Here is a 20155-nt window from a genome sequence, read left to right as displayed (position 1 = left end):
GCCCATTCCTTCCAATGCAGCGTTCTTTTCTTTCTGCCGTGTCCCAGAACAGACTCTGTGCTCAGTGTTCCACTGTTTTCCTTCCTCAAGGCAGTAGGCAGGAATGTCCTAGGTGATTTATGAAGGAAGGACACAGCAGGTACATAGAAATGTGGTGGAGGCAAACACACCCACAAAACTAGTTAATATTGCGAAATTGCTCTGCCACATAGATCGTTCAAATTAAGATGAATTGGACAAGAGGGATGCACACCTGTGTGCAAATAGCCTGCCTAGCCCCCGGGTACAGGATTGTGCCAAAGGGGAGAAGACATTGCTACATAGATGGGGCTTGTCTTGGAAACAAATAAAGCCTCAAAATGTGATGCATTTAGAACAAGCCACAGATACAAAGAGCTGCCTCAGTAGCCATTCGGTTCCTGGGCAGGAACGGTCAGCAGAAGCTCAGTGCTTGTTTAAGTAGATGCCAGAGAAGAGATTTACAGCTTCAGGGAGGGTTGGAAATGGTCTTTAATATATTCCCAGCTGTGCGAGTTTTGTGATTCTTTAGGAGTTTGTGAGTGTGTGTGTGTGTGTGTGTGTGTGTGTGTCTGCTTTTGGTTTGACATCGTGGCGACAAGTCCCCTAAGAGCTGTGCTATTTTCTTGTTGTATGATCTCAGAGAAGGTTCTTCCCCAACCTGCTTGTTTCCTCACCTATAAACTTGGGATAACGATGCTTCTTGTGTATTCGGAGGACCGATTACATTGGGTAAAACTCTTTGCAGAGTCACTGATGCATTTTGAATATTTGACAACAAGTAGATAAATCTTGATAGAAACGAGGACCTAGATAAAACTATTTGGCCCTCCCAAAACTTTTGAACTCTGCTATCTTAGGGTTTCTAGAAACAGTACACCTCTTGTGGGCCAATTTTGACAGACAGACTCGGACTCAGATATTAATTATAATGATAATTGCAGCTAGGTTCCCAGAGCCCTTGCTCCTCCACATTTCCGTAAGGTAGGCGGAATTGTCACCCAGATAAGGAGACAGCCCAGAGCTGATGACTGGCAGAACCTTCCTTTGAAGTCAGATAATTGGCTCCAGAGCTTCTGTCATCAACCACTGCACTCCGTCTGCCACTGACTTGCAGTCTATATTAGTCAAGTTCTCCAGAGAACCAACAGGGTATGTGTATATATGTACGTATGTGTGTGAGGAAAGGGAAAGTTGGAGGGGAGAGAGAGATTTTAAGGAACTGGCTCATGTAATTGTGGAGGGGTGATAAATCTAACATCTGCAGGGCCAGCTGGAAACCAGGAGAAAGCTGCAGTTCAAGTCCAAAGGCAGCTGGCTGGCAGAATTTCTTCTTGTTCCTGAGGTCAAGGTTTTACTCCCTTTTGCCTGCAACTGACTAGACAAGGCCCACCCACCTTACGGAAGTAATCCACTTTACTCCAAGTCTACAGATTTCAATGTTCATCTCATCACCAAAATATTTTCACAGAAACATCCAGAATAATGTTTGACCAAATATCTGGTCCACCCATGGCCCAGCCAAGTTGACACATCAAATTAACCACCATGTTGTGGTTCTCCACAAAAATCCACTCCAATTCCTCCCTAGCTTTCCATGTCCTGGCAATCAGGTAATAGAGCAAGTGAGTTGATTCTGAAAAGAATTCTCGAGATGCTAAGATAAAAAGCGCTGTACAATTACTCAGGTTTTCTACTTCCTTCTGCACTCCCTACCCCCTTTTCTCTGCCTTTTCCGCACCCCCTCCTTCTGGGAAAAGAAGGAGGTTGGGGAGAGAGAGAGAGAAGTTTCAACAGGGATAGTTTTGCAATCCAATACCATAGCGTGTCGCAACACCGTGATGCTTGAGGCAAATGTATCTAAAAGACAAATTCCATTTTAAGTGCCTACACTATATAATAATTCAGCACTTAACATATCTTGGTACTTTGAAGTCTTTATGGGTGCTTTTCTCCTCGCTTCTCAGGTATGCATTTTTCAACACGTAGCAGAGTTTGAAGAATCAAAGTCGAGTCCCTAGTTTTCTCTGAGTGAAATTGCAAACCTGCTCATGTATGATTATTCACATCATAGCTTTATTGCAAAAGGGACCAGGGGATCTCAGGCAGCTGCAGCCACCACTTTCTCAGTCCCTTTAGCCAGCAGCACATTTACCTATTCATATAGGGAGAGAAAGCCGTGTTCTGCTCTCCCTGTGGGGAGTCATGGGCCTGGAATGACAAGTACAGAAAGAAGGCTGCCTATTGCAATGTCTGTGACAGGTTCCCGTGGCCTTGGTTCTCATCCTATTTCATACAAATGCTTCTGCTGAAAAGGCAAATTGCTAATTGCTATATGAGTAAGTTATAATAAGTTATTAAAAACAATATTGAGGGGCACCTGGGTGGCTCAGTCAGTTAAGCATTTGCCTTCAGCTCAGGTCATGACCCCAGGGTCCTGGGTTGGAGCCCTGCATCAGGTTCCCTGCTCAGTAGGGAGCCTGCTTCTCCCTCTCCCTCTGCCTGCTGCTCCCCCTGCCTGTGCTCTCTTGCTCTCTCTCTGTGTCAAATAAATAAATAAAATCTTACAAAATATATATATTGACTTAACTTGCAAAAACCCCTTTTGAAATCAATTTTTATTCGAAGCTGCGAAAATGGACATATAAATCAAATATCCATCCACTGGCGAAGGGATAAAGAAGTTGCAGTATAGCCACAGAATGGATACTGCTGAGAAGTGAAAAAAGAACAAATTGCTACTATGTGGGGCGACATGGATAAATCTCAGAAGCCTAATACTAAGTGAAAGGAGTTAGATACAAAATACTACACAATGTATGATTCTCCTAATATGATATTACAGAAAAGGAGAAACTCTAGGGACGGAAATCAGATTTGCGACTTCCAGGGGCCGGAGGTGGCAGGAAGGAACTGATCGCAAAGGGGCATGAGTGACCTCTTTGGGGTGATGAAACTATTCTATATCTTGATTGTAGCGGTGGTCACAGGACTGCGTACATTTGCCGACATTCATAGACCGGCAACACCTCAAAAGGGTGAACTTCCTGTATATAAGTTATGCCTCAATAAACGTGACGTCAAAAAAAAAAAAAAAAGATGTAGGATAATGCAAACATCTGGAGAGAGCCAAAGACAAGTATTCCCAACAAATGCAGAATGGCACATGAAAGAATGGCCATTGCTAACCTCTCATGCTCTCCCAGACCTCAGGGGAACAGTGAAGAAGGAAGACTAAGGGAGCAAGCAGAGGGCAAACCTTATTCTCCACCCCATTCTAGATGCTTCTACTAAGATTTGCCAGTGCTTTGGTTTATTACCAAACACTCTCACTATCTGCTTGAAGGTGGAAAACATCAAGTCGGTGTTGACCTTCTCGGTGCACGAAGAGACTGAAATCATGACCCACCCCGGGATGGGAAGCCTTCTTCCGGCTCTTGCTTCATAAGGGCACTAAAGGGACAGCAGCAAGGGAGTCTGGTTTCCCTCTTTCCGTGTCTGGACTGCATCTCAGCAGGTATTGCAGGGAGGCCAAAAAAAAAAAAAAAGGAAAGTCATTTTTTCATTTGCCTTGAAGGGCTACAAAAGCGAGGTGCATGGGGGAAGGGTGCTGCTAGAGTAAGTTAGCAAAGGAATTACTCAAGCCTATAAGAGCGTGTTATCAGTAAGTCTCACTTCTAAGGGGCAATCTGCTGTCCCGTCTCTCTCTCCTATGGTGATTCCCTGTAACTTAGTTCTTCACTGATCTCTATTGACCCCTACCAGCCCCCTTCCAAGTAGAGAGACAGAAGGTAAAGAATATATATTCTTCGCAATGTCTGGAACTTACTTTCTGTGTTCACACTGTGCTCGGTGCTTTCCGTGTATTATTTCACGGACTATCAAAAACAGCCCTATGAGGAAGGTACTGTGAGCACTCCCATTTTTCAAATGAGGATACAGCAATCTAGAGAAATTAATGAACTTGCTGAAGGGTGCCCAGCTATTTAGAGGGCAAAGCTGACAGTCACAGTCATACCCACACCAATGCCAAAGCCAGAGTTCCTGCCCACTAAGCAAAGACTGCTCTATCGTTGCAAAGCCAAGCCATTCCTTTCAGAAGAAATAGGCATCGCTAAACATCGCCTTCTATCTTTCAAAAACATGCGGGATGTGTGACTAGGGCTGTCCAAGAGAGTCAAATACAAGCTCTACAACCTCATGGTTGTGGGAACTCATGTGAGTCGCGTGCTTTCCCCAATTCTGTTAACTGTAAAATTGGAATGATGACGCTTATCTGACAGAATCATCTTGGAAAATAAATGGGATCGTAGGTATGAAAATAATGCTACAAATCACATTTTTTCCTCCAAAGAATAATCCCCCCCAAAGTTTAATTATTTGCTATTCTTACCCATGGTAAAGGGACATGGGAAGAAGGCTGGACACATTTAAAGCAACCGATCTGTGTTTTTCAAACTTTTGGAGGTTTTGGCATGCCTAAAACCTGGAGAATATATTGAGTGGTATCCTGGATGTGAAGGCAGAAACAGAAATAGTATTGCCTTTTGCAAAACCACCATGTTCTCAAGAAAGACTTACTCTTGGGAAGTTGGACAAACCTTCCCATACACCCTCCCCCCCAGCTTTCCAAATCCTGCCCTTGCATGAAATCTTGATTTATCTGTACATCTGAAATTGCAATCTTGCTTTTTTATAGGTGCTCCACCCCTAGAAAGATGTAAGTGAACTGAAAACCATAATACACTGAAAGAAGTTTGGAGTAATTTGTATATAGCATTAGGGAACACCTACTTTTTAGTTCCATGTAATGCGGGAATCTCTTCCATAATACCTTGATGAATTATCTGAACTCAAGTCCTTACATCTTACCAAGGTGGGGAGCTTGCTGTCAGGGTCCGTAAACTTACTGCCCCTCCCTATGATCTACCCTCATTAGTCCTAGCTTTCGTATAAATGAAGGCCCAGTTCCATATTATCCTTCTATCATGTATCAGTGAAATATAACCCTGCTGCCTCCTCTTTCTATCAAATCCTCTTTTCTGGGGAGTACAGTTTCCAGACTCTTGACTCTGCTAGGCCTTAGCTCTGCCCAGTACCCCATCACCCACCCTTACATTGGGGCTAACATTGTCTTGACTTTTTGGCAACTCATCAGTCTGTGGTTGGCTTAACATCAAGCCTGTAATGTGAGAGACTGCAAAGGAAAAGGTGAGGCCCTTGGCTCATGAAAGTGGTGATGAGAACCAGGTGTTGTGGACTTGACCAAGTCAGAGAACCCAGATTCTTCTCAGCACCCTGAACGTCAGCCCTGCAGTGTGTGGCAGGACAAGCCTATGAAACTGATACACTGTATAAAATCCAGGAGGCCAGTGGGTTCATTGAGAGTGAGCGATCACTGCTTCAGGATCCAGAAATGACTTGGACACAACACAATTTATTTTTCTCTCTCTCACACAAAGATGTCCTGGAATTCTTCATCAAATGCCTCCATGGAGTCTGTAGGTGCACCATAGACTGCATGGTCTTCATCTATCAGCCCAATGGTCCGCTGAATCTCTTTTCTGCTTCTTCATATTGAAATAATGAGTTTCTGCTGTTCCCTCCAGTATCCTGTGTGCATAGACAGCAAGACAATGATCCTGACGGAGAACAAATCTGAAAAGAGGACAGACTTCCACTAAATATTTTCTTGACAAGGACTGGCAGGGAAACCATCAGAGACTCTGAGATGCACGTATGACTCTTCTTCTATGGGAAGTTCACTCCTACAGGAGAAGCAGGACGTGAAATGAGTGTGAATCAAGGTTTCTGACCTTTGAAAGAAACTTGTAAAATGGTTAAGAACCATCTTAGGAGGCATGGAAGTGACGAAAGGGGACCAACATAAATGGTATTGGAGGTCACAGTAGATGGTGCTAAGAGCAAAAGGACATGGTGCAGGTGCGGGGCAGGGGGCAATGACCCCAAAATGAACTTTGCAAGATGAATAGAATTTAGATGGGTTGGTGGGGGGTGAGAAAAGAGCTTTATAGGTAGAACTGAGTAAAATAAAAAATTTGGAAGGAAACACTCATCAGTAGAGTGAACGCATCTGTCACAGAAGACAGATTTAAGGAGGCACGTCGACGAGAACTAGGTACGGAAGCTGAGGGGAAGACCCAGAGAGATCTGAGGGAATCAGAGGGGGAGGAGAGTCTGAACTGCTTTTCTGGAGCCCAGAGGGGAAGTCAAATTACCCTTTGGAGGTAGAAAATGACAGCATTTGGACAAAACAAAATAAGTATTACTTTGCAGAATAGTTGGAAACCTTATAGAACTTGTTAACTTTAAAAGATACAGACTAAATAAACATGTATTTCAAAAGTGTGACTACAACCCTGCAGTTTATACACAATGGATAGGTTGCTAAGAGAAACTAGGGATGTGTCTACATCCTGATCTGATGTTAGCATCACAAAAGGCAGCAATATCTTTTCTTTTCTGAAGTCCATGAGATTAATCTCTAACGATAAAACCCAACGTAAGTGGTCTTGACTTAGATCTTAGACCCAGGATCCCCTGACACACAGATGATATTTCTGAACACAAACGTTTTCTAATAGCCTCGTCCCCAAAACAGGGTCGTTCACTGCTTAAAAGTGTCTGGTTTTCTTTGAAATAGTTTGTGTGCTAACAGGGACTGGCTTTATTTTCTTTCTCAGTGGTCTTGGAAAGCCATTAACTTTCTGGTCTGTACATTTCTAGCTATTCCTCTTGAAAAGTCTCGGATGGTGGAATTTGGGATAAATGTTGAGATCTTTCTGTTGTACTCTAACATTGGTTAAAAATAAGTGTACTATTAAGATAACTGTTTTTATAGATGATTAATTTTTTATCTGGAGTGTCACCTCAGAGTACCTCAGTTTTAGGTACTTTCTCCTTCGACACCACAGAGAGCCCAGGAGTTGTTGCTACATAATACTAATAACAAATTCCTGTCACTCCTGAGTAACTATTCCACCAAAAAAAAAAAAAAAAAAAAAGCAAATTCTGCTTTTTAATCTTTAAAGTTTATTTATTTATCTGTTTGTTTGTTTGTTCATTTATTTATTTACATAAGTAATCTTTATACCCAATATGGGGCTCAAACGTACAACCCTGAGATCAAGAGTCATATCCTCTCCCCACCAAGCCACGGACGCCCCAGATTCTCCTTTTTTAAACATTCATTTTATCAGATGAAGGTTTGGGGTTGTTTGTTTGTTTGTTTGTTTGTTGGTGAACAGGAGATACGCGTCTCTCACTAACATTTTGTTTTTAAAATACTTAAATGCCACGAGAACCACAAAGCACAATTTTTTGTCACAATTCTAATAAACAGAAAATAGACACCTTGGAGGCTTTGAAATGATGCTTAAAGGACAACACATTTGCGTTTTTCACAAAAGTGTAAACAGAAAGCCAGTGTGCCTGGCGGGGGAGGACGGCTGAGGCAGACAGGCATTGGCACCAAGAACAGCATCTTCAGTCACTGTGGCTAAGGGCAGTAAGGAAATGCCAAAAAGGCCTTCAGGAGAAACGTATTTGCCTTACACTTGGAGCAGCCAAAAGAAGGTCTGGGGCAAGCAATGAAAGGACCAGGAATTGCCCAGACTCCAGATGCCGATGTCAGCTGGGCGGCTGAACTTGCTGTCTACCCTGAGGGCAAAGGAAACCTTTCCTTTTGCTGTGTGCTGCCTTCAATTTCTTAACCCCTGGACTCGGAAGGAGAGCAGGGAAGAGGTTAAACGAATGAGGCTCCGCGGAGACCTCCAGCTTGGCTGCTTTGGGAGCTGCGAGTTTATTGGAGCTAATGACTCAGAACAGTTTTGAACTCTCGGCGGGGTTCACGTCTCCACGGCTTGCCCCGCATTTGGCACAGATAACCGAGCCTTGGCTGGAACAGCCGTTCTGATAATACGGTGGAGAGTCCCGTGTCTTTCCCAGTGATTGCCCTCACGATGAGAGGGAGACAGAACCTTCAACTGGTGATCGCTCTGATGTGGATTTTCATGGTTTCATAAATGATTAAATTGGACATCTTCCAAAGGGGAAAAGTCGTAAATAAAATTTAAGATTTTTTCCCCTTTCTTTTCTTTTATTATTTCTTTCTCTCTGCCTCTTCCCCCTCCCCTTTCCTCTCCTTCCTTACCTTACCCTTCCTCCTCCTCCTTCTTGTTTTTTGTTACACTGTTAAGGAAACACCATGGGGATCTCTCATAATTTTGAGCTTTATTAAAGAAAGACTTGGGAGGCACCTGGGTGGCTCAGTGGGTTAAAGCCTCTGCCTTTGGCTCAGGTCATGATCCCAGGGTCCTGGGTTCAAGACCCACATTGGGCTCTCTGCTCAGCAGGGAGCCTGCTTCCTCCTCTCTCTCTGCCTGCCTCTCTGCCTACTAGTGATCTCTGTCTGTCAAAAAAGCAAATAAAATCTTAAAAAAAAAGAAATAAAGAAAGACCTGGAATAAAAAGGACTGGATTATAGTCTAAGTTCCACCACCTACTGGGTGTATATTCTGGGTGAATATAGTTTTGTGAATCCCAGTTTTCTCATCTGTAAGCTGGAACTCCTAGCCAGAAATGGGATTCAGCTCACCTGACTCAGTCCAGTGCTCTATGGGTTTACTTCAGGATCTTACTGGTGCCTTTGTATTTGCCTCCATAATTCTCCCCCAGGTGTTTTCCCCGCAGACCCCTTAGCCTCTGTTCCTTTGCTCGTCTGCATTCCCTGTGATGCCAGAGGGAACAACTCACATGCCAGGAAAAGGGCTGGAACTTGGTTCTTCCAAATCCATCCCAATAAATACCCTAATCCTACAAGACTGATAGAGAACCACAACACAACCACAACAGAACAGATGCCCTTAGCCACATCCTGCTTCCGTATCCTGCTTCACTTTCCAAGTGGCCACCCGTTGTGCTTGCAACCCAAGCCACAGCATCCATCCTAGGGAAGACCTCGTTAACTCCCTGGGAGTGGGGTTCCCTTGCTCTGCGACCTTAGAGTATTGTTCCTTCCAACATGGAAGGATGTCATTATTTGCCATCAAAAATGCACCATCCCTACACCTGAAACTGACATAATACTATATGTTAATTACACCTCAATAAGAAAAATTTTAAAGAAGGGAATATAATTAAAAAGAACGCATGGTCCTGTTTGGCCGGGTCATCCCCCATCCCCCCACTTCCCCACTCTCTGCTATACTGTCCAGCTCAGAAAGTCAGGAAGCTTATCTGTTTAGCTCATCACTGTATCATCAGGGCCTTGCCTGGAGCCTGGCACAGGGTGTGTCCTCAGTAACAAAGTGCTGAATGAGTGATGATGCCTGCTCTAACAACACCCATCACTCACGGAGTATAGTATATTCTGGGAACTGTAGATTAATCGTTTGGTTCACCCCAAAATTCAGATATTGAATGGTATTAGGAGGCGGAGCTCTTTGGGAGCTGATTAGGTCATGAGAGGGGAACACTCCCGAATGGGATTAGTGCCTTTATAAAGTAGACCCTGGGGCTTCCTTCACGCCTTCCGCCATATAAGGGCACAGCAAAAAACAACAGCCTTCTGTGAACCAGGAAGGGGGTTCTCACCAGACATTGAACCTGCCTTGATCTTAGACTTTCCAGCCTCCAGAACTGTGAGAAATAGATGTTTGTTGTTTATGGTACTTTGCTGTAATAGCTCAAGGGTGCTAAGACACCAGGTTCTGAACTAGGTGGTTTACAAAGCTTGCTTAATTTTCAAAACAATCTCTTGAGGAAGGTATCACTTCCTGTGTTTTACAGACAAGGAAATTGAGTCCAGGAAAAGCACCAAGAGGCAGCAAAGGCTTTCCAAAGGTGACAATGATAAGATTTATGATAATTTAATCCCTTCCAAGTCCAGCCCAAACCAAATTTAAGTAACTGAGTTTCTCTGGCAGGTTAGCATCTTAATAGGGAGAGAAAGATAGACAGACAGATAAGTATCTCATGTATATGCTCACATAATTGATATTTATCAAGGAAGGTTCTATCAACTATAGGAAATATTAATATGAGACATAACCATCTGGTATAGATCCGGGCTAAGCTGGTTAACTATGGAAGGTACGTGGGTTTTGTCCTTTTGCTCCCCACCCCCCCCCACCCCCGTCCCCACCACCTGCCACCACACTCAGTATAGCCCTTTGGAGATCAAGAACTGTCCCCTTCTGGCTTTCTCAAGATACTGATGCCCATCTGTCAAGCCCAGGTTTGGTGTATTACAGCTCAAAAGCTGTGGATCTCTGTATTATCTTCCCTCTCATACAATAACATTGTGATGCTGGTCTTTTAATTGAATTACAAACAAAGCGACACTATGCCCTGATTTGAAAAGTCACATTTATTTTCATTCTGGACACTGGCTCTGTGGGATCATGCAACTGAATGGTGCTGTCGTCCCCACTTGGACTCAGTCAGCTGAGTTGGAAGAGATTTTGTGTTTGTGGTTTTCTTTTCTTTTTTTTTTTTAAGAAAAGAGATGAGTGAATGCATGTCTGTTTGAAAGCAAATTCCTCTTGGAGCAAAACACCAGCAATGTGCCCTGGTGATGAGTCCTCTCTCCTCATCTTGTGAGCCTTGACCTACGGATGAGAATATTACATAATCAAAGGTTTCTCTTGAGAAGAATCAGAGGTAAAACTCTACAATTCCCTCATCTCACAAACGCACGTTTTTCTTTTTCCCTTTTATGCTCTTGTGTTACATCTTTTTGGAAGCTGTTTTCCCATTCAAACAACCCCTACAGGGCCAGCAAGTCTGGAAGAGCTGCAGGTGTCCCCTGGCCACTGTTTAAAAAGCCTGCTTGTTAATCAGCCCCATCACGTGTCTTTTGACCCCTTTCCTGCCCTGCTCGCTTCACGTCTCTCCCTGCCAGCCACCACTGCCACTTCTAAAAGGAGGAAAAAAACTGAACAGTCGGTCAAAAGGGCCATTATCCTAAGGCCTCCTTAACAAAGCCTGGGGCTTTCCAGTAAATTAGTTGAAGGTTTTGCTCGCCTCCCCCTTTCGAGATAGGGTGGTCGCCTCCCTCCATCATTGGTCACTTGCAAAGCTCGGTGACTCCGCTACCTTCTGTGACCACCAGACATTCTACCAAGCATTCTTCCCGGAGCCTCTCAGCTACTCTCTTGATAGGTCAGAACCAGTTAGGACTGTAAATCCACAAGCAGATTAGCCTGACCTACACAAAGTACAGCAAGGGGAATATTGTGGGCAGTGCTATCTGGGAGTTTAAACAGGGCTTCTAGCAAATAAATAAACCACTCCCCCCGACCCCGCCAGTCTCCTATACATGATTATTGACTGTTTTGACCATGTAAATCCACCCCATATAGGAATGCTAATTCTAGGAGGTTCTGACTTGGGGAGAATTCATTTACTGGTAAGCGCCATTGTCTGGCGAAGGCTCTGGGGTTGGATAGAAGGTTCTAAATAATGTATGTCAATTACATAGTGTGGACCTGAAATTGAAGGAAGCCTGCATGGGTCTGCAGGTCCTAGAGAGGAAGGTTTGTTTGCTTCCCCCCATGTCACCCTACTCCACCCAGCGCAGAAACCGGGCACCATCGGTCCCTTCACTCAGTTCATGCTCTCAGAAGCATGAAAGGAGGAAGCAGGTAAAAGTATTTTTGGTTTCCTCATGTGGTGGACCATCGAGAGAAGTAAGATGTCCTCAGAGTCACTTGGGCTGTACCAAAATGGGATTTTACTCCTAGAAAGGGCCGATGCTGGTTATTAGTAAAATGCTGTAAGTGTCCAAAAGATGGTCTTTCAATTCTTTTGTAGTAGATTTCCTATGAGAACCCTAAGGAAAAAAGAAGGAAAGAGGACAGACCACCTCACTTTCAGGGTGAATAAGTAAAGGAAACAGTTTGCTTATCAATGGGCTTATACAACTTTGCAATAGATGGTGAATGATGTATCTTTCTAGAAAAATAAAAAACTTTCTTTTCTTCTACCATTAAACATTCCTTGGGAAAACATGATTCAGAGCATTGGCTTACGTTTTAAGTAAAACCCCTTAGAGACAGTCCATATAATGACGAATGATGACTAGGTCGTGGAAGTCAACAAAAACAACGCAGGCAGGGGTCAGGACACTCAGAAGTCTACTGACCTAGTAAAATGTAAAACCAAAGCTGTCTTTGGGGAGACAAGAGGAGAAGGATGTTCAGCGGTGGGATGGTTGAACGGTAAAGCGTGTGATGTTTTCTCATCCATGATTTATCAGGCGGCAAATAGGCCTGGAGTTTCTGTGGCTTTATAGAATTGTGGATCGATCTGTTTCCTACAGGAGCTTAAAAACTGATGGTCTTTTGAATGACTAAGGCTCCCTGACTTAAAGGTAACATGACATTTGGAGTGCCTGGATGATTCAGTCGGTTGGACATCCAATTATTGATGTTAATTCAGGTCTTGATCTCGGGGTTGTGAGTTCGAGCCCCATGTTGGGCTCCACACTGGGTGTGGAGCCTACTTAAAAAATAAAATAAAATAAAAATTAAATTTAAAAAAAAAGATTTATAAAAAATAAAAAATTAAACATGCAAAAAAAAATTTTTTTTCAAAAAAAAAAAAAAAAAGAAAAAAGAAAACATGAGCATTCCCAGACCTGTTTCACTCAGCAATAGGTAGTTCACTTACAGAAACATAAGTGTTTCTCTCAATCTCTCTCTCAATTATCTGAAGTATATGTAGCATAAAATACACCACTTCAACTTTTTTAAATGTACAGCTCTGTGGTGCTAGGCACATTGACATAGTTGCCCAACTCTCAGCACCACCCGTCTCCGAAACTTTTCATCTTCCTATACGGAAACTACACCCATTAAGCAATAATTCCCCACTCACGCATAATTTCCCCCCTGCAACCACCATTCTGCTTGCCCTCTCCGTGAACTTGACTACTCTAGGGACCTCACATAAAGCAAAATCATACAGCAATTTTCCTTTTGTGACTGGCTTATCCCACTTGGCATAACATCCTCAAGTTTCATCGTGGTGTACCAGGTGTCCGTTTCCCTCGTTTTTAAGGCTGAATCATATTCCGTTCTTCTTCCTTTCATAAACAACTTCATTAAGATATAGTTCACATCCTATGAAGTTCGACTCTTTAAGTATACGATTCAACGATGTTTAGTCAATTTTTCAAGTTGTGTGATCATGATTCACAGTCCATTGGTAGAACACTTCCATCGTTGGAGTGAGAAAACCCCGTGCCCATTGATAGTTAGTTCCCACTTCCAGAGCCCATTCCCACTCCCAGCCCAAGGCAGCCATTCTTCTACTTTCTGTCTCCGTCAAGTTATTTCTCCTTGATATTTCCTATAAATGGAATCACACGTTAAGTAACCTTTTGTGCCTGTCTTCTTTCAGGTAGCGTAAGCTTCTGGAAATGCATCCATGTTGTATCAGGGATTTATCGTCTTATTACTGAACAGTATTTCACTGTATTGACAGACCATGTACTTATTCATTCACCAGTCGATGGACATTTGGGTCTTTTGTACTCTTTAGCTCATACGAATAATGCTGTGTGAATATTTGTGTGGGAGTTTTTGTGTGTCGTTAGCTTCATTTCTCTTGGGTAGATGTCTAGGAGTGGAATTGCTGGGCCAGAAGACAAAGTTATAGTTGACTTTTTAGGAAGCCGTTAAACTATATTTCCCGAAGTGGCTGTAGCATTAGGAGGTTTTCTTAGAGTAATGAAGCAGATCTTTCAAATGGGCTTGTTTTTCCTTTGTGACTCTTCCTAACATTAAATATTCTGCTTCTTTCCAACCCTGGCTCTAGCTCACTCAGAAAGCCAAGCAGCAGGAGTCATGAATTAATTCCTCAAATAGTTCTCATTTTCACACCCTTAACTCACAGTGAGTCCACATTAAAACCAAACAACCTTGACATCTCAGAAGGACAGGGTTATGAAATGTCTCAGGAGACCTTGGGCAAGACATCGAGGACCTCAACATCTCCATTTGTCCCTGAAGGATTAGACCTGGATGATCTCTCCTGTCCATTAATGATATCTCTGGAATGTACGTGGACCCAGAACAATCCTTTGATGGGCTTTGAGGTTCATCTTGATTCATACTGCCTGGGTGTGGAGATAAAGAGTTTCTCAACCATGCAAATGCCAACCCAGGTAGGGAACCAGGACTTTCTCCTAACCATGGGCCCTGAAACGGGAGAAAGAGAGAGCTATCAGTGAAAGAATGGCCATTCTCTTCCTAGGGCAGGCTGAACAAGGGGACATGCTGACTTTATTACAGAAAGCTGTTTGGCCTTATATCCTTAGGGGACATTAATTAAAAGAGCATGTGTCATGCTCTTTGGAGCTGATTTTTGAAAATCTTTATCTTCTGTCTAGAAGCAGGAGTGTATATCATTCATTGGCACAATTTCATTTTAGTAACTGTATTATTTTCCCAGGGCTGCTCTAACAAAGTACCAAGAACCAGGCAGCTTAAAACAGCAGAAAGGTATTGCCTCAAGGTTCTGGAAGCTGGAAGTCTGAGATCAAGGTGGAAGCAAGAGGCAGGCTCTCCCTAACAGCTCTGGGGTAAAAGCTTTTCTCGCCTCTTCTAGCTTCTGTGTACGCAGGCAATTCTTGGCCTTCCCGGGCTTCTAGAAGCATCGATTTAGCCACATGGCCTCTTCTCCTATTGTGTTCTCACACAGTCTTCCTTTTTTGGGTGTCTGTCTCTTCCCTCCTTTGTATGAGGACGCCAGTCACATTGGATTAGGGACCAACTGGATGACCTCGTTTTAACTTGGTTACCTCTTTATAGACCCTACTTCCAAATAAGGTCACATTCTGAGAAACTGGGGTTAGAATGTCAATTTATCTTTCTGGGGGGAGTGGGAGAACACAAATCAACCTATAACAGTAACATTTTTGAAGAAAATGAGGTTTGCAATAAGGTATCTGTCACCAAATATACAACTAACCATGTTTATGCTATAAAAGGAAGAAAAGAAAGTGTTTTCCTTCTTCAGTCCTTGATGTCTGAGCTCTGTAGCACTTGGGCACAAAGGAAGATCATAACAATCTTGAACCCTTGGCTCTCAGTCCCATGTGGTTTGAGATTCTGACATCCAGCAGTTATTTAAATAATAGCTTTCAGTTTTGGTGGAAAAAATCTATTCAGTGCTTGGAATATGATACTGTCAATTATTTAGAATATTTTATCCGGTGGAGAATTGCCTAGGACTAGAGTCGGGGAGGGGAGGGGAGAGTGGGATGTTGGAAAAGGTTTTTTAAAACACTGGGACACAAGGATGTAATGTCATAATCACAGGACAGGGGTTGGCTGATAAGATTCCTTGAATTTCCACAGCTCAGAGAAGAAAAAGATAAGTTGCGTTGGCAACCGAAAGAGCTGATTATCACTTGCGGAGAAAGAAGGAGGTGAGTGGGGCTGTGCACACGTGCTGGACCAACCTTTGGCTGGCTCGCTGAGACAACCAGCCTCCAGCTCAGATGTGTCCCTCCCAGCAGTTTTCAAAAGAACTTTTTCCTTTGTTTCTTCCCTGACCAGTCCCCTCTGGGGTGGCTTTGGGCACCTGCCTATGGCTTTCAGTGATTCCATCCTATCTCTTCAGCGGCCCATCCTCCTCCCCATTAAACGCCCTTTTCTGGACAACAGCCCACTGGAGGAGCCCACCTTCTCCATCCCATGTTCCTCTGTCCCTGATTTCCTTCTTCTATGGATTCCTCTGGAACTTCCTGCTGTTATAAGCAGAGTAACTAAGACTTTAAGCTGGTCTCAGACACTCTCCATCTGACACAATTCATTGCAACCTGAATTTCCTTCATGCCCCTCCTTCCTGGCTAGTCTCCCTCTGCTCACAGCTCTGGGTTTCAGAAGGTATCAGAGAGAGGGCCCATGCTCCTTTTCTCCATGGCGTCTTCTAGATTACGTGTTTGCCAACGCTTTGCCACTTCATATCATCTCTTCTCCAATGTCCTTCCTTTTTTTCTATGGTTCCAAACGCCACAGCTGGCAGGATACCGTCCTCCTCCGGTTGGCTGCTGTACACACCAGACACGAGAGCCCACAGCGTAAGTACCTTGACTTCCCAACTTGTACTAGCACAACCATTAGTCTACCAATCTCTGGAGGTTAAAATTCTGCTGGTTATCTTTGATTCCTTCCTCTCCCCCATAGCAGCACCAACCTGGGAATTTCTGTGAGCTTCCTGTGATAAAAGGCGTACAAATCCGGTAGCACATAGGGCCTGACACAGAGCGAATGCTCCGCCATGCAAGCTGCTATTTGTAAATATCTTAGTGCCCTCGTGAATTACTAAGCAGTCAGTCCCCAGATCTCCCTCTTCACATCTTTCCAAACCATCTACCCCACATCCCTGCTTTTCCATTCCCACCGCCCCTTACCTCCTATCTGGACCACAGATAGAAACCCCAAGCCAGTCTCCTTGTCTCTCACCCCTTCTCCCACTTCCTAATCTATCTGGGATAGAAGATCCAGGTAGAGCCAATGATAAACTAGCTTGGATGACGTCATTCGGTAGCTCAGAAAAGTCGGTGCTCCCCCGTTGGTAAGTTCGCTCCTTCCTGCCAGTCCCACGCTGAGGTTTCAGCCTCATCTCCTATAACCACGCTCCAGCCATAACCGCATGGGGAATCTCTGCAAAGTCTCTTGCCTCTCCTCCGACCACTCTTTTGTGGATACCATTCTCTCAGTCTGGAAATTTCCCATTGTCCACAAATTGAAATCCTTCTCATCCTCCTAAGCCCCCCTGCCTCTGTGAAACCACTTTTTGGGTTTCTGTCTTTTCGTTCTTTGAGCCCCACTAATGCTGCATTACCTCTGGCTCACAGACCTCTTTTCCCTGTAGGACCTCATCCTGCACTTTGTAAGTAAAAGTGTTCAATAAGTGTTTGTTTACTAACCCTGAACCCCTTTCTCCCCTTAAGGGGAGAGGCACCTCTCTGCTGTTTGGAGCTCTCCTTTCCGGCTGGAGAGAAATCAGGCATGGGATTACTTTGGTTCAAACTTCCCATGGTCCAACCCCTCCAGTATCCCAACTAACCTCTTCTCAGTATATTTTCATGTGCACACTTCCTCATTCTGCCTTTTTGCCGTTCTGATTTCAAACGACTCTAGCTTACCGACCACCAAAGCACTACCTGTCCCGGCCTTTGTCCTAATTTCCCCCCATTTCACGGCTGTCTTATACAGACTGGTAAAACCCTAAAGGGAATCACTCTGCTTCAAGGTCTGATCTGTACCTGGGAACCCGAGCCCTGCAGTTAGAAGTGTCATGAATCGCACCGATAAGTAGCTAGAAGCAGAACGCTGTGTACACACCAAAGACATTGCATTGCAGGATGCATTTTGGAAGTTCGAGCAAGACTTGTTTATTAAAATGCATGAGCTTACCGCGGCTTTACCGAGGAGATAACATACTTAACAGTCACTGGTGGAACCCTGCATGAGAGAACGGGTATTTTATGCGGCTCTAAGTGGGTCTTTTGAAGTATTTTTTGATTCTTTTCATTAGGCAAGATGAAGCCATCTTTAAGGCCATGTCGCTGGCATGAAAAGATTCACGTGATATGTCAGCAACTATGGAATAATGCATTTATTTTGTGTGAGCGCAGCAAAACACTTGGGGACACGGATTATTTGGCAGAAAGACTGAATTAACCCTTCCATTGCCGTCTCATGCCACAGAACTGCCAATCTCGTCCCACCGTTGCCTTTGCTTCTGACCCTTATGTTCTTCCGCCTGTTTGTGTGTTAGGGATACGTTAGGTAAAGAGAGGAAGATCAAGGGGGAACAGGAATGCTTTCTCTATGCTCAGTCCTGTGAGGTGGGTGTCCCCAACCAGGCCTTAGAGAGGGAGAACTAGAGGCGCATCTAGCCTGAATCATGGGAGCAAGGAACTTCTCAAACCCCGGGGATGCGCCATCTCCCACTGTAACTGAAGCGCATGCATGTCCTTATGCCATTTTTTAATTTCTCTGGTACAGACCACTTTGTACCTACCTGCTTATCAACCCCCCCGGCCCCCTGCGCCCTCCCTCCACCAATAGGTCTTGGTAAAGAGAGGCCTGGCCCCTTCTGTTTGGTTGGATGCTGATGGAGGCTAGCCCGAGTTTCCTTCCCTGTTTGTTCGCATGGTTTCCTCTCATTTAGAGAAGAAGGAAAAATCGGGCTGGACTGCCAGGACTTGGAGAGGGCAGCACGGCAAGACCGGAACTGTCCACCCGTGGAACCAGATGGCTGTGGCTTCCGATCCCAGTATTACCGCTGTTCAGCTGACAGGCCCTGGCAAATTCTGTGGTCCTCTGCGCGTCAGGTTTCTTCCCTGTAAAATGGGGATGGCGTCCCTCTCGTAGGGTGGCTTGGCACAGGGTAGGCACTTGAGTAATGTTAGTTCCCCTTCCATCCTCTATGCGACCTCCCCTCCCCCTAGTTCTATTCACACTACGGAGAAATCCAGACATTGCAGCATGAGGAAGTATTCCTTATTTCCCTCTACTGTTCCCCTTTTCCCGCACCCAAGTCAAACCTCAAGAACAGGTCTCCCCTCCGCTTACCTCCTCACCCTCAGTCCTGCTGTCACTGCCAGATCTCATGGCAAGCCCAGGAATCTCAAGGGAAACCAGTCCTGCGCCTCTCAGCTGGCTGGAGGCTCAGGGGCTCATCCCTGTGGACTGCAAGGCAGAGAACCTAATTGGAGTTGCCATACATTACCTCTCTGGGGAGCAGGAGGGCCAGAGGGGAGGCCGCAGGTGTTTTTCCAGGGTCTTCTTTCTATTCCGTTCCACCACATTGCCCTTACCCAGGCAGGCTTACGGTGGTGACCCTGGCGCTCGCGAATTCCCTGAGGAAACACCCAGGTCAAGGTTCGGGCTGCTGGAGGAGGCGAGGAGACGGACTAGGTGGCAGCCGGTCATACTCTGTTACAAGAGTTTCTAGCCCGGGGACTCTCTCGAACTCAGTCTATCTCAGCGCGTGAGTCACTCAGGGAAAACTGTAAACACAGGTGTAATTCGGGCCCGCGGAAGCCCTGGCTCACGGTCCAGGCGAGGTGTTAGACCAGCTCTCCCCAGCCCCAACCCTTCCTTCTATGTCCAGAAAACTGAAGTTCCCGGGGGTGAAGCGACGTGCCTGACGCTCAGTCCCGGGACTGAGCGGGACCAGGAATCCGCGGTCGGGAGTCCCAGCCGGGCTCCCTCGCGTCCCCCCACCCGCCTCCTCCCCCGCCACAGTCCCGCAGCTTTCGCGACCCGGGGGGCTCCCGACCTCGCTGTTCCGCTCACGACCCCTCGCTTTCTCGTTCCCCCGCCCAGCGGTCGGGCTTTACCGCCCCGGGGTGTAGCAGAGCCGGCCGGATGAAGGGATGCGGGACACCTCTGATACCTACACACACATTGTGCTCACAGGAAGGCGGCAAGCCCGGATCGCCGCCGCGGCGGAGGCGCGCACCGCCGCCTCTGGGGCGGGGGCAGGTGGGGGCTCGGCTCGCGGGTCGGAAGGCACCCAGCGCCGGGCCAGGGGCGGGGCCTCCCGGGCGGGCGGGTGGGCGCGGGAGGGAGGGAGGGGCGGGGCGGGGAGAGTTGGGAGCGCTGGGGGCCGGGGAGCCGCAGCCCCGCCACAGGGAGCCGGAGGCGCGCGGGCCTACGGGGGGCGGGGGCCGCGCGGGGCGGCGGCGGGGACTGCGGAGGTGCGGCGGGAGCCCCGGCGCGCGGCGGAACCGGAGGCGGAGGGGGCGGAGCCGCGCTCGCAGCTGCCACTCGGCCTCCGGGCCCAGGCAGAGGACACCCGCCCGCGGCCGGGCACGCACCGCGCGCACTCACTCTCCAAACAATGCTCCGAGGCGCCCGGCGGGGCGGCTGGCGGCTGGGCGACCGGCGGCGAGGCCGGGGGAGCGCGGCCCCGAGGTGAGCCCGCGACGCTTTCTCCAAATCCCGTCTCTTTTTGTCTGGCGAACGCGGCCGCAGAGGGGAGCTCCGGGGCGGCGGGGAGCGCCTTGGTGCCCGAGAGGGCGACTCCCCTGTCGGCTTCCCCCGGGGTGACAGGCGGCCGCTGGCGGAGGGTGGAGCGTGCGGACCGC

General features: G+C 46.2%; 1 protein-coding gene and 1 long non-coding RNA gene across 6 annotated transcripts in view; one reads left to right on the top strand and one right to left on the bottom strand.

Annotated features, from left to right (window-relative positions):
• Positions 1–10390: 10390 nt before the first annotated feature.
• Positions 10391–19987, bottom strand: LOC309855399. Of its 5 annotated transcripts, none has more exons than XR_014306781.1 (4): positions 18881–19455; positions 18636–18752; positions 17472–18403; positions 10391–10649 (listed from the first exon to the last, which is right to left on the bottom strand). It is a non-coding gene; the product is annotated as an uncharacterized lncRNA (long non-coding RNA). The 5 variants fall into 5 exon arrangements; XR_014306778.1 differs by lacking the exon at positions 10391–10649 and adding an exon at positions 19899–19987 and having other exon boundaries at positions 17425–18403; positions 18881–19072; XR_014306779.1 differs by lacking the exon at positions 10391–10649 and adding an exon at positions 19466–19628 and having other exon boundaries at positions 17425–18403; positions 18881–19072.
• The window catches only part of PRAG1 (PEAK1 related, kinase-activating pseudokinase 1), a 46741-nt gene continuing 46457 nt past the window's right edge, over positions 19872–20155 (top strand). The window contains exon 1 of the mRNA XM_082715637.1: positions 19872–19982. The gene's annotated coding sequence lies outside the window, so the exon portion shown is untranslated. The remainder of the gene's footprint in view (positions 19983–20155) is intronic.

This window comes from Mustela nivalis (assembly GCF_964662115.1).
Source record: "Mustela nivalis genome assembly, chromosome: 20".
In the NCBI taxonomy this organism is placed as follows: Eukaryota; Metazoa; Chordata; class Mammalia; order Carnivora; family Mustelidae; genus Mustela; species Mustela nivalis.
Note: the sequence above shows the minus strand (reverse complement) of the source record. Positions and strands in the feature narration are given on the sequence as shown.